This window comes from Arvicanthis niloticus, chromosome 16 (assembly GCF_011762505.2).
Source record: "Arvicanthis niloticus isolate mArvNil1 chromosome 16, mArvNil1.pat.X, whole genome shotgun sequence".
In the NCBI taxonomy this organism is placed as follows: Eukaryota; Metazoa; Chordata; class Mammalia; order Rodentia; family Muridae; genus Arvicanthis; species Arvicanthis niloticus.
In genome coordinates this window covers 57007676-57020309 of record NC_047673.1, presented here as the reverse complement: position 1 = coordinate 57020309, position 12634 = coordinate 57007676, and the positions used below count along the sequence as shown (strand labels likewise).

The 12634-nt window shown below is 40.5% G+C and overlaps 1 protein-coding gene across 10 annotated transcripts in view; it reads left to right on the top strand.

The window, feature by feature from the left end:
* Nucleotides 1-12634, top strand: part of Psd3 (pleckstrin and Sec7 domain containing 3) — a 515401-nt gene that overhangs the window by 232406 nt on the left and 270361 nt on the right. The window contains exon 4 of one of the 10 annotated variants that reach the window (XM_076914236.1): nt 6397-6488. The exons of 8 other annotated variants lie outside the window; for them this stretch is intronic. The gene's annotated coding sequence lies outside the window, so the exon portion shown is untranslated. Of the gene's footprint in view, nt 1-6396; nt 6489-8635; nt 8710-12634 lie in introns of those variants that run through there. One more of the 10 variants, XM_076914237.1, reaches the window with a different exon arrangement.

The following is a 12634-nucleotide window of genomic DNA, read 5'->3' as shown; positions in this document are numbered from 1 at the left end:
GTGTAGTATTTCCTTTTATTTTTCTTTTGGGAAGGAACGTGTATCAGCTTATTTAGTACACATTTATTTAGCATCAGATTATTTAGTACAAATTACCTTTACGTATTAGCATTCTAGAGCTGATGACAGGGCCATTAAAGGGGAAAACAAAGTCTTCATGGGACATTCTTTTCTATGTTAAGGGGCCAAGACGTGTGTGTTCTTTGTTCCTTACATTTGAACCCATCCCTCCACTTTTTCTTGTATAACTTTCAAGACTCCAGGGTAGAACCCCTACATCCCTGCCAGCCAGACATCATAAGTGAGAAATATGCAAAATGTTGACCTTGATGTGTAAGCTACAGTTTCAACTTGCAATACTGTCCAATTAGAAATTTCTTGAAAACAAATACAACATAACTAGGAAGCAAATTAGCACTCATTGTACCCACTACTAAATAAGCTCTGTCTTTGTTACTGTTATTCCTGTGCTATTCAGAGGAGAGGGAGAGGGAGAGGAGGAGGGGAGGGGAAGGGGGAGGGGAGAGATATTGAGATTCTTTAGTTGTTCAGGCACTGATAATTGTCTATGCTTCTATCTAGAGACATACTTTTAAAGTTATTGGGTTACAAAAGAAAAAGACATGAAAGTAGAAGGGAACTAGTTGGGAACAGAAGGGGGATCAGAAGATAAGGAGAGGAGTAAAGGGGGATGGCAGGGGATGACTATAATGAAAATATGTTCAATGCGTGTATGAAAATGTCATCCATTGTTATGTATAAGTAATGCAGGTCATGAAAACAACAAAAGAAATGGATCTTCAACACACTCAGTTAATTTCTACAAGTATGTTGGGTCTGCTGCCCATCTCACATTGCTAAATCTTGGCTCATAAGGAGCTAGGGAATTAAGGGGCAAGGCTACATTCAGACTAGGAACTATTTGGTTTTGTAGTTTTACACTCTGCTCACCTTTAGCCCCGGGAAGTGACTGCACTGCCAGCCTCCACCTGGATTCCCCTGAACCCTCGGATAAAAGACACAGGCACACAGTTGTTCAGTCACAACTTGCCTTCTGGCACAATTGCTGGGTGGTACTATCTCCCACCTGGAAAAGTGTGCACTTACCAATTTCTTATCTCACTTTCTCTCACCTGCCCCAAACTTCACTTGCTAAACTCCCCTGACCACCTGCCTGTAGGATCAGCCTGTGTGGCCACTCCATCTTGAGATTTCACATGGTTGTCCAGTTCTCCTTTCTCCAAAGCAGGGTGAACTCTGCCCTTCTTCCTTGTGTCCCTCTGCCTGCCTCCTGGGACTTGGAAGTCCCACCTGTACCTTCCACCCAGCAGTTGGCCCAAAGCTTTCTTTACTGACAGATCAAGCATCAGAACTGCCTCCTACACTACTTTATAGGAAACAGTACATGATTTAGTGTCAAATGACTGATACAAGTCTAAAGAAAGGAGGATTAATTGTATGCCGAGATCCTGTATATAAACAGACCACAGCCTCTGAAAGGTGACAGGATATAAATGACAAGATCATTACATACCCTTAAACAATACTACAGATATTGGAGATAAAGATCAACAGGGAACCTGGGGGTGTGGTCAGCATATTGTATGGAGAAGGAGTGGACTGCAAGGGCATGGGTGTGGCCTGTGAGGGGAGTAGGGAGAGAGGTGAGTGAGTCAAGAATGATCATGGATGAAGTAAAGTACAGTGGTGATCCAGATTGGACACTCCAGGGGAACCTTACTTGGTCTCTCTGTCTCACCGGCCGCTCCTTTTGGAGGCTGCCACTCTGTCTTCCCTCAAGCTCGCCGTTGTTACTGGCCCAATTGTCCAGAAAGGTACTGCTGAGTTGAAGATGACATCAGATTTCTTGGCTGGTATTTGTCTTTGCATTCTGTTTGTTTATTATTGATCATAGAGCCATCAGTTTACCCACATCCTTTATCCTGCAGATGGTTTGCTTTTTAACAATTCATGATGGATACGTAAGTTGTTGTTATTTCTATGTATTTATTTATTAATTTTTTGTTTTTATTTTTCTAAGACAGGGTTTCTCTGCGTAGCCCTGGTTGCCTTGCAACTTCTGGTGTAGACTACGCTGGTCTCAAACTCAGAGATCATCCTGCCTTTGCCTCCTAATTTTATGAACATATCATGAATATTATTATTAATCACTTCTAGTTGTATTTGAGGATGTGTTAATGTTGTTGGCATTTGTTTTTGGAGGTTATTTGTGTGTCAAAGCTTGAATGTGTGTGTGCATGTGTGCGTACGTGTGTGTGTGTGTGTGTGTTATGTGTCAATGCAAGTGTACATGTACCACTGCACATATATTGAGGTCGGAGGACAAGCTTTGGTGTTGGTCGTAGCGATTTTAATTTTAAACTTGAGGAATTTAAAGTTATCTGTTCTTGGTTTGTTTCTTTGTCTGGGTTGTTGTTTAAGGACTTGAAACCACTGATCCTGGAGGCTTTGCATAAAGGAATGTCTGAGATCCACAGGAAGTCTGTGCTGTGCCTTTCACAGACCATGAAAGTGTTCCCAGCAGCACTGAAGGAACCAGAGGTCCTTCAGACGGTCACAGTTAACTCTAACTCTCTTCATCTCTTTGCTCTTCTCTATAAATCCCCTCCTTTTCATTGATTATAGTTTTTAAAGGTATTTTTTTTTATTTCATGTTTTTTTGTGCATGTCTGTCTGAGTACCATGTGTGTGCTGTGCCTTTGGAGGGCAGAAAAAATATCACATCTGGAACTGGCGTTACAGATTGTTGTTAGCTGCCACAGGGTGCTGGGAGTTGAATTCTATCCTCTGGAAGAGCAATCAGTACATACTTATTGAACAGTCTCTTCACACCTTTTAAAAATGTTTTTCTTTTCTTTTTGCTTTCATTCTTTTGTTGTTGTTGTTGTTGATACTATGGTACGATAGTTTGTTATATAAAAACTAAAAAAAAGGAAACAAAAAACACTGCCATATTCTTTGAGTACAATAAAGTTTCTTTAAATGTAGTAACATTAAAATGAAAACTTAAGCAGTTCCAGCTATTAGCAGATAATACGAGACCCTCTGAGGCATTTTTAAAAAATAGGCACCTAGACCTTTTATGCAAAATTTGTATAAATATTTGTGTGTGTTTTCTGTGGGAGGAGGATCAAAAGGTTGTTTTGTGAGACTTCTCTTATATCTAGGTAGCAAAAAGCAGTTTAAGGATTATATTTTCCTAGTTCTAGAAACCCAAAAGTTACCCTACATCAATCATTTCTATGAGATGTTTACTATAAAATTACAAAATAGGCTCTTCTAAGTAGGTCTTATGAAAATCTGATATTCTAGTTGTTTTTGAAAGTCTGGGAAGTACTAGGAAAATCAAAATGATTAACCTCTACTTTTTTTTTTTTTTATAAGTACCTCGAAGAGATCACTTGCTTTAATCTTTATAAATATGAAGAGAGCTAAATTTGTTTCATGTCTGTCTATTCATGGGAAGCTCTGGATGTTAACATGCAATGGCAGTTATCTAGGATGGTCCATAGACATTCTAGGCCAGTGAGATAAAAATCACTAAGCAAGCAATATAAAACCATGAAAATGTAAGGGACTCAGGTAAAAGTGCAGTCTACATGCATTAGGGCTTGGTGAGAGGAGGGATTTGATCTGGGGATAAGAAGTATGGAACATCGTTAGATATAAGGGGATAGCTTTGAATGGAGATCTGGAAGTGAGCATGTTATCCACAGTTGACTAATGAGAGGCGGCAGCATTCCCTTCCCTTTCTTCAACAGAATGGAATCTTTATCCTGGCATCCTGGCTTCTACTGCTTCATACACACATACACACATACACACATCCCAGCATGCATACATACTCTCTGTCTCTGTATCTCTGTCTGTCTTTTTTCTCTGTCTCTCTGTCTCTCTGTCTCTCTCTCTCTCTCTTTCTCTCTCTCTGTAAAATGCTAGAAGAAAAAAGCAGTAGGAGAGTAAGTAAGAGAGTTATTGGTCCAGTCACTAAAGATCTCTAATAATAAGGTCAAACAGTGGCTGGCAGACTATGTATGGCACTTGGGCCAATTTCTTTTGCCTTTGTAGGTAATGTTTCATTGGTGTGTGGTCTTGTGTTAATTTACTGTTGCTTATGGTTGGCCCTGCTGCCTTGGTAGAGTTATTACTATGGAGACCACAAAGGTCAATTTATTTATTTAGACAGAGTTTTGTTATGTATTCCCTGTTGGGCTTGGCACAGTCCAGGATGACCTGGAACTCATGGCAATCTCCCTCCTGCTTCCCAAGCGCTTGGATTTTGGCCTGTGCTAGTGTGCCTTACAGTTTCCTGATCTTTTAAGGAAAAAGTGCTGATCCCTGAGATAAAGAATTACAGATTTCACATAAGAATGCTGGAAATCAGTTTCCAGTTTTTGTTTAGTTTTGCTTTGGGCAAGTGGTGCACGAAATTGGACACTGGTGACAGCATTGCCATCAAAAGCATGGAGCTGGGGATGTAATTAGTGGAAGAATGTGTGTTCAGCATACACATCAAATGACTGATTAAAAGATGTAGGAAAATTAAATATAGTGGAGGATGTTGATTGTTAGGTTTGTAGTTAAGATCAGCCGTTAATTTCTAAGCAATACTCTGTTCTAGAAAAGTTAAGTGTGTGGATGCATGGGACTTGAAGAAAAGAACTATAATCACGGTGATGAGAAACTGGGAGGCATGAAGACTGAGGTATGTCAGTAAAGTGACAGGAGTTGTCGATGATGCATTTGGATTAGGCATTCTTTATCAGGAGCCAGCTGCTCTTCATAGAAGGCAGTCACTGTGGTTTTGACATGTTGAATGTGTGACATGGAACATGTGAAAGATGGGAATTAACTCTGCCTCTGGGACAGCATCTGCTTTCCAGGTAAGACTAGGAACAGATTCAGAGAGTAAGCTACACTCCTTGTTCATCACCTTTCCAGACCTTAGGAAAGTAAGAATATTTCTCCCAAGTCAAAGCTTCCTCCCTGTGGTACCTGTAGAAGACAGACTTAAGCTTGTGAGGGTGGTGAGATGCTGTACATGTTTAACAACATTTATTATGGGAAACGACGTAACCATGTGTGCAACATGAGGCACAGTGCTCAAGACGGCCTTGAGAGTATGTAGCACACCTTAACCCTTCATGCAAAATGCAGATCTTTCCTTTCTCTGTATCACATGGGGACTCAGGTACCTTCTAGGTGCCACCTCAGACATCCATATGGTATAAATTGTCTGGGCTGTATAAAACTGTTTCCGGTTATGTTTTACTTATATTTATATAATTATATAATTACAGTTATATTTATATCCTCATTCTGTTATCTCAGGGTGCCTTTACCCCATTACTTTGATGATATGATTTGGGTAAGCCATTGTGTCTCCTTTTCACAGTCCTTTGTATTCACTGAATTTTTTTTTTTTTTCTTGGAGACAAAGTCTTGTTACATAGATGAAGTTTCTCCTGAACTCACGATGTTGCCCATGCTGTCCTCAAACTAATAATGTTCTCTTAGTCTCCTGAGTTCTGGAACTTCACCAGGCTTGAAATAAAATTTTACAGTTACTTCCTCAGTATAGTTAAAACAGTAGCTGGGAAAAAGTGAGGCACTTTTCTCATAAAGTTGGTTTAAGATGAAGACTGACAGATATTCCATGAAAGCATATTATAACCATGAAGTAACATTACAGGAAGCCTCTACATTGCTACCACTAGCCATAATTATGGCTCTACACTGACGACTTTAGGTGTCCAGATCAGACCTCTTTCCTAAGCTTCAGTCCACCTCACTCTTGTATTGAGTGGGAAGACTGGATGTAAAGAGATTATGTCATAGGATGACAGAAAGCTGTCTATCATTAGTAAATTCAGAAGTACCTGTAAACCTGCTGGGCCAGACTTCTGAGGTGGAGGACAAAGTTAGAAGTGGTACTAGAGCCAGGAGAGAAAACAAGGCACCAGCAGCTGAGCTATATTATGTTGACTGTACATTTTCATCTGTTTTGTAGTTGCAGTTAGACTTGCTTCAGAAAAGATGGATCTTGAGAGATTTTAACAGGAGGAAAGTACTGGTATGTTGCAACCGGCTACCCGGCTTGAGACAAAAGACTTAACAATGCCTAAATAGTTACTATGTTGCGGCCTGCTCCTCTCTGCCTGGCTTAGCCTTTCAAAGGCTGGGATTAAAGGCATGTGCCACCACTGCCTGGCTTCAAACGGCTGCTCTGGTCTTAGGGTCAGGGTCTAGAGAGAGAGAGAGTGGGGATAAGAGGAAGAGACGAAAGGAATGGAGACAAGACAGAGGTTCTGATCAAGTCTCTTTTATTGAAGGGAAATCTGAGGTATTTATACACTTTTGCCACGCCCCTTGCAGGCACCTGGATGTGACGTAAACCTTGGAGGCGTGGATAGCATGTGGATAGCTGCTTTCTAGCCACTTTCTGCTAAAGTCGGCTCCCAACACTGGTATGTAACCAGTCACTGAATGTCAGCACAAACTTCAGCCTTTAAATTGCTTATCAGCTAAGATCGTATAAGTTGTGTCTCTTAGAAAACTGAAGTGAAAGGACTTAAGACTTTATTCTCTTTATTACAGAAGTTAGTAGGGTTGTGAGGTTCTTTTTATTTTGAGTCCCCAGCTGTTGGAATGCTTACCATTCAGGATGACTGTTTCAATTCCGGTCCCCTCTTCTATAGCCCATGCTTAAGAAAGCAGAGAGCCCAGGGTGTCTATCCAATGCTTTCTGTTTGTAAGGAGTCTTGGAAGGCTGCCACCAATTTTAGATTGCATCTTATTGGAAACTGGTGATTTGTGGATTGGTTAATATGTGGAGGAAGCCAACAGAAATTGTCCTTTCTGCCTTGCCAATCATCCCTCTGCCCCCAATCTTAGAAGCTGTTCTTAGTGAGAGTTTTGGAAACAGTAGAACCAGGCAACTTAGTTCAAAATAAGCTAGTTATGGTGGTATACACCTATAAACTCAGTACTCAGGAGACGGAGGCAGGAGGATCAGGAGTTTATGGATCTGCCCCTACACCAAGCAATGGTCATTATTGGTAATCAGAGTTACAATAATCACTTTTGAACTTTTATTATAATTTATCATCTGAGTGGTTTATTTGTTTGCATACTTTATTTAATCCTTAGAGTAACCCTATTATTATTTGCATGGTTTTGAATGAAGACGCTGAGAACTAGAAAGTTTAAGTAACTTTCTTCAAGTGACACAATTGGAAAGTAATGAAGTCTAGCTTACCAGCCCAGACCGCAAGCCTCACACAGTGTTATGCTAATCAAGAAGGTTAGCATCAAGCTTAGAGGCTGAGGCACTAAAGCCTTTGCCCAAGTAAGACAAGCTGTCAGCTGCTAAAGCTGACCTTGCTGCTTCATTTCTGCTGTCCCTAGATACACCATATGATCCTTTTGTCCCCCCCCCCCCACTCCCCGTGGATGAATTAGTCTTCCTGAGAAATGGGCCTACTTGGTTTGCTGTAGTTTCAAACCCTGACATTTTCTTTCAGACTTCTGGGAAGTGTAGCTTGGTGGTACAGAGGATGGATTTCAGAGCCATAGTGTCTGTGGTTGAGTTCCTTCCAGTGGTGCCAGTTTTACTCATCTGATCTGACAGGACTCATACCTCTTTTGTATTTTAGTAGTCTCATCTATAAAATGGGTTAATAATAGCTATTCTAGAGGCTTCTGGGGAATGAAACTCAGAATGAAACTGTTGAGTGTGCAGTGTCTAGCATATTACTACACATTTTCTAATTTAATAATATTATTTATAAAAAATGGACATTCTGAATTAAAGCGAATACACTTCCTGGCACCCGGTTGATTGCCGCACACTGAGTGTATGAAGTAGAAAACTTGTTTTGAAGTGCCTGTGCTTCTCATGCTGACTGGAATAGTAATGACACTGAAAATGAGTTACTTATTTTTTATTTTGTCCAGTGCTGGGGGTCAAACCGAGGGCTAGGTATGCACTCTAGCGCAGATGTATATCCTCAGCCCAAGATAGGATTATTTTTAATATTTATATCAAGTCCAAGAGTCAGTGTTATGTTATTCACTAGTGTCATGTTATTAATTTCATGCTATTATTTATAAAATGAGTGCTTTTGCTGAGATTGCTTGAAAAGTATTACATGCACCCAAAGTACTGTTAGTGATGTGAAAGTTTATTCCATTGCTTTTAAAACTGGATCTCAACATCTTTGAATCTTTTCATGGGACGTTTTCAGTTACTATCAATTACCCATTAAATATTAATTTATCACAGGAACAGTAATGTAATCATTAGTAAAATGACTATGTGGCAGCGGCTCTTACAAGTGAGATAAGGACTGTCAGCTCTGGATTGATGTCATGGAAGCAGGTTTTGGGCAGTGTTTTCACATTTGCCTCTTCCGTCGGAACAGAGTGAGAATTAAATGGTTTTAAAGGGAACCGGCCCATCTCAGCTCCTGTGTGTCATTCCAGCATCAGAGAAAATGCTGCATAATACTAGGATGACAGCCCCACCTCTGATGTCACCCAGGATGGTACGATCCTCTCTGAGCCTCTGCCGGCTTCCTGCTGCTGCACTGGGGGAATGGTTACATTAAAGCTAACTCCCGGCATCTCAGTTATCTCCTTGGAAGTAGTTTTGACAATTATAGAAAAGCCCTACAGTGGCTGCCTTCGGTAAGCTACCAAGGTAGAGAGAGCGACTGAGGCTGAGCACAGCAGGAGAGCGGGCTGCTCTGCCTTTGTGAGGGGCTGAGGCGGCAGTTCCTGGGCTCGGCTCAGCTCTGGTTCCAAGTGCTCAAAGTGCTTCCATTTACATCACCGTGTGCAGTGCAGGGCAAGAGGGGCCTCCAGGAAATTTGAAACTAATTTGCTTCCAGTTGACTAGAACAGCACATTTTGCATTAGCTTGCGTCTTTTTCTCGTTAACTTTTCTCAAGCGTTAAACTGATGAACTGGGCATTTTCTATGATCAATGGGTAACTGCTGGAGCTACAGTAATCTCTGTGAGTAACCTCTATTTGTAGGTCTATGCAGGCAAATATAGTTTATTTATCTATCTCTTGTCAAATGCTGCTGTGACATTTTCCGTCTGTATTATTGACTGCTTGTGTTGTCTTTTGGCCATCCCAGTAGGAGACTTCTGGGGGCTAGCCCAAGTTCTGCTGACTCCTGCTATAGAAAAGAGCAGACTGCATTCCTTCTGGGGCATTTCTGCCAAGTACTCTTTAATTCCCCAGAAAACAGAAAGATGCGGTGGGGGGCTCCAGATGCCTTTGCCCAGTACCTCACTTGGCTTTAGCTTTTAATATTTATTTTAGTATCTGATCTGAATTTTTCTAATTAAAAAAAAAATTAAATGGTGAGTAGAGCATCGTGCTTACCTATAATTTTACTTCTTTTCATCCCTTTATCCCTAGGCAGTTTTCCTAGGAACAGGGCTTCCTATCATCCTATAGAAACAAGCTCCTTTTCTGTGATGCATTATATAGGCAGAAAGAAGGAACAGGCTATTCCTTAGTTTAGGGAGCTGTGGTGTTGGATGGGGGATAGGGGAGGAGTTTCTCTTAAAGAGCCCAAGCCTCTTTTCATCTGCATGTCTGAAACACAGCCAGAGATCTAAGTAGCCTGGGGCGTGGGGGTGGGGATCACTTCAGAAATGGCTGGAATATTCTCATTAGAGTTGACACTGAAGTCTATCTAGCCTTTCCAGGAAGTTTATAGCAACTGTTTTATTTTACCTCAATGTGCCTTTCCTATCTGTCAAAAACATTTTTTTATAGTATTTTAAGATTTATTTATCTCTCTAGAGAAACCGAGTTTCAAATTTCTGTTGAACTTTCAATGGTAGATATGCTTGGAGTCACTCCTGTCAGTCTGCAGGATGAAATCCGACTTTAAACCCTAGTGTTTCTACTCCGTATGCAGGCCACTGAGAGGGCTTAGTCCCAGCCCAGTGAGGCTGCTTCTCCATCCTCACGGCCGCCTTGCCCACAGCTGTGGTTGGCTATCACTGCTCATAACTCTAGCTGCTTCGCAGTTGACACTCAACTTCGCAGTTGACATAGTCAGTTTTTAAATTTCTTCACTGTTAAGTGACTTCACAAAAATGTACACGAATATTTGTTCTAATGTTACCACATGTGTATTAACTTTAGTGGAAGACGGCCTGCTCAGGTGATATTATGGAGCTGCCAAGAGTTGAGTGTGAACCATTGTCCTCTTCAAAAAACAGAATAGAAACTAGAGTCAGTATAGAGGAGATATAAAACTAGATATTAGAAGTGTAGATGTGTAGACAGGAGGAAGTGTAGAATGGATGAAGTAGAGGAGAGAGAAGAGGCTAAGCTAAAGAAAGCAGGGAGACGTAAACAAAACTTAGGAGACATGGTTGATCTCAGGTGAGCTCCTGCTGCAAGCTTTCTTTCCCGTGCTGTTGCAGAGACTCTGCTCTACAATGAATGGCTTGCTTCTTATGCCTGACCTTTCGCGACCTCTGGAGTTTTCAAAGCTTCCACTGGCATTGACAGACATGGTAAAAAGTACTGTCACTCCTGTTGGAGTAGGGCTGGATGGGGAAAATTGGGTTCTGAATCATTAGCATGTGGGATTTAGTCTGTGGTAAGTACAGCTGTAACTGTTAATCACCAGGGGAAGAATGTCCAATTAATGGAGCCTTCTCTGTTTGTATGCACATGCTAAAAGCTTGTATAATGCTTGGCAGAACTTTTCCGGCCTCTGAAGCACATAAAACCTTAAATATGCATGCATTTAGAGAGCTCTCAGGATCCAGAAAATGTGAGCATCATCCAGTATCTATCATCATCTTCTCCAGAACGTGACTTCTCAGGATGGAGAGTGCATCTCAAAGTTTAAAGCAGTGTGTTACTCACATGGCAGGTGTGCATTACTCACACTCATTTTCTGATATTTTTATCATACCAGATACATTTTCTACTGCTTGGTAAGTGGATTAGGTTATAACCTGCCTTGTTATAATGAACCCCTTTCCATTGCTTTGAGAATGTAAGCTGTGATCTGTTTCTGGCAAGGTTATTGGTCACTGTTTTTCATAGTTCAGAATTATGGTTACTTATAGACAAAATGCAGCTGAGGTCTTTAATTCTGCAAGGCTTGCTTTGTGTATTGGTAAATGAGGCATCTGTGTCCCAGTAAGATTTCAGGCTGAATGGTCAGAATTGTCACTTCGTTTTCATCCTTGCTCCTGCACAAGTGAGAGGAAATTAGTTGCCTTTCAGTGGTTTCTGAGAAACTTCTACTGTTGAAATAATTCAAGAAGGTGTAGTTGTTCTTACACATTACTGCAGTTTGAAGGAGGGAGAAGGTTTATGGTGGTCTATAAAGGATTGTGAGTGTGATGATTTGTATTAGTCTCAGAAAACAGTTATAAATTCTTAATGCAAGCTCACTGACTTTGCCCATGAATTTCTTTTTTTTTAATTTACATTTCAGATGCCATCCCCTTTCCCCATTTCCCCTCCCTAGAAAACCCCTGTCCCATGCCCCCCCTTTCCTTTTTGCTTTTATACAATTTTTAAAATGTTAATCAAAGGATTTATAAGTTTGGTAATGCTCAATCAGAAGCGTAACCCAATACCCAACCTAGATATAAAAACTATCTTTGACTGGTGGAGACCTGTGAACATCTGCCTCCATGCCCCCTCTCTCTTTCTCTCTCTCATCACCTAGCTTCTCCTCTCCTTCATCTTCTCTCCTTACTCCATCTCTTTCTCTCACTACTCCTTCCCATTTAGCTCCTCCTACATATCACTCTTCCTATTAAAGTAAAACTTTTCTCTCAAAATGCAATTAGAGCATACTTATTCCTAATTGTACCAGTGAGGTACAAGATAGTCCTAATACCCAGTCCATCATTTTGTTGACTAACCAGAACCTCTGTCATCTCTCCTAACTAAAACACTTACTTTTGATCCTGGCTTATGAATTTCTTTTATTAACAAGTAATATAACCAAGAAAATGAGTGGGAAATTATGGGGGAAATTAGCTTTTTTTTTTTTTGTATACTGAAAAACGTTAGTTTTTCTCAACTTTTATCCTTTAAACTCCCATATAATTTATTTAAGGACAACTAGATGGTAATGCTCACACTTTGTGGGAGGGTCAAGATCACATTTGCAATTTTTGGCAAGTGTAATCATTAGCTATCTGAGCAACACTTACAGTGAACTCTAAACTCAGGAAGTACAGTGTTCCAGCAAAGGCCCTTATTCTATTTCTCTTTGGAAGGGATTCTGGATGGATTCCTTGGTATGAGGGCAAACCCACATCAGAATGATGAAGCTAGGAGTAGAAACGTTTTGACCTCCGGAAACTGTTAGTTATTGTCTATTCTATTGATTGAACAGTTGCAACTTTCAATTAGGGGGTAGGGAGGGACTTTTAATTTTTTAAAGAATAAAAATGTAGTTATTATATATTAAATATTGTCAGAATGACATCTAGATGGCAGTGTAGTTTCTGGATCAGTGCTCCTTATATTTTCACTGTGAATGTGAGTCTCTGGCCTGCTTGATTGATTTCCTTTTATTTATTTATTTTTTTGTGTGTATGTGTGTACAA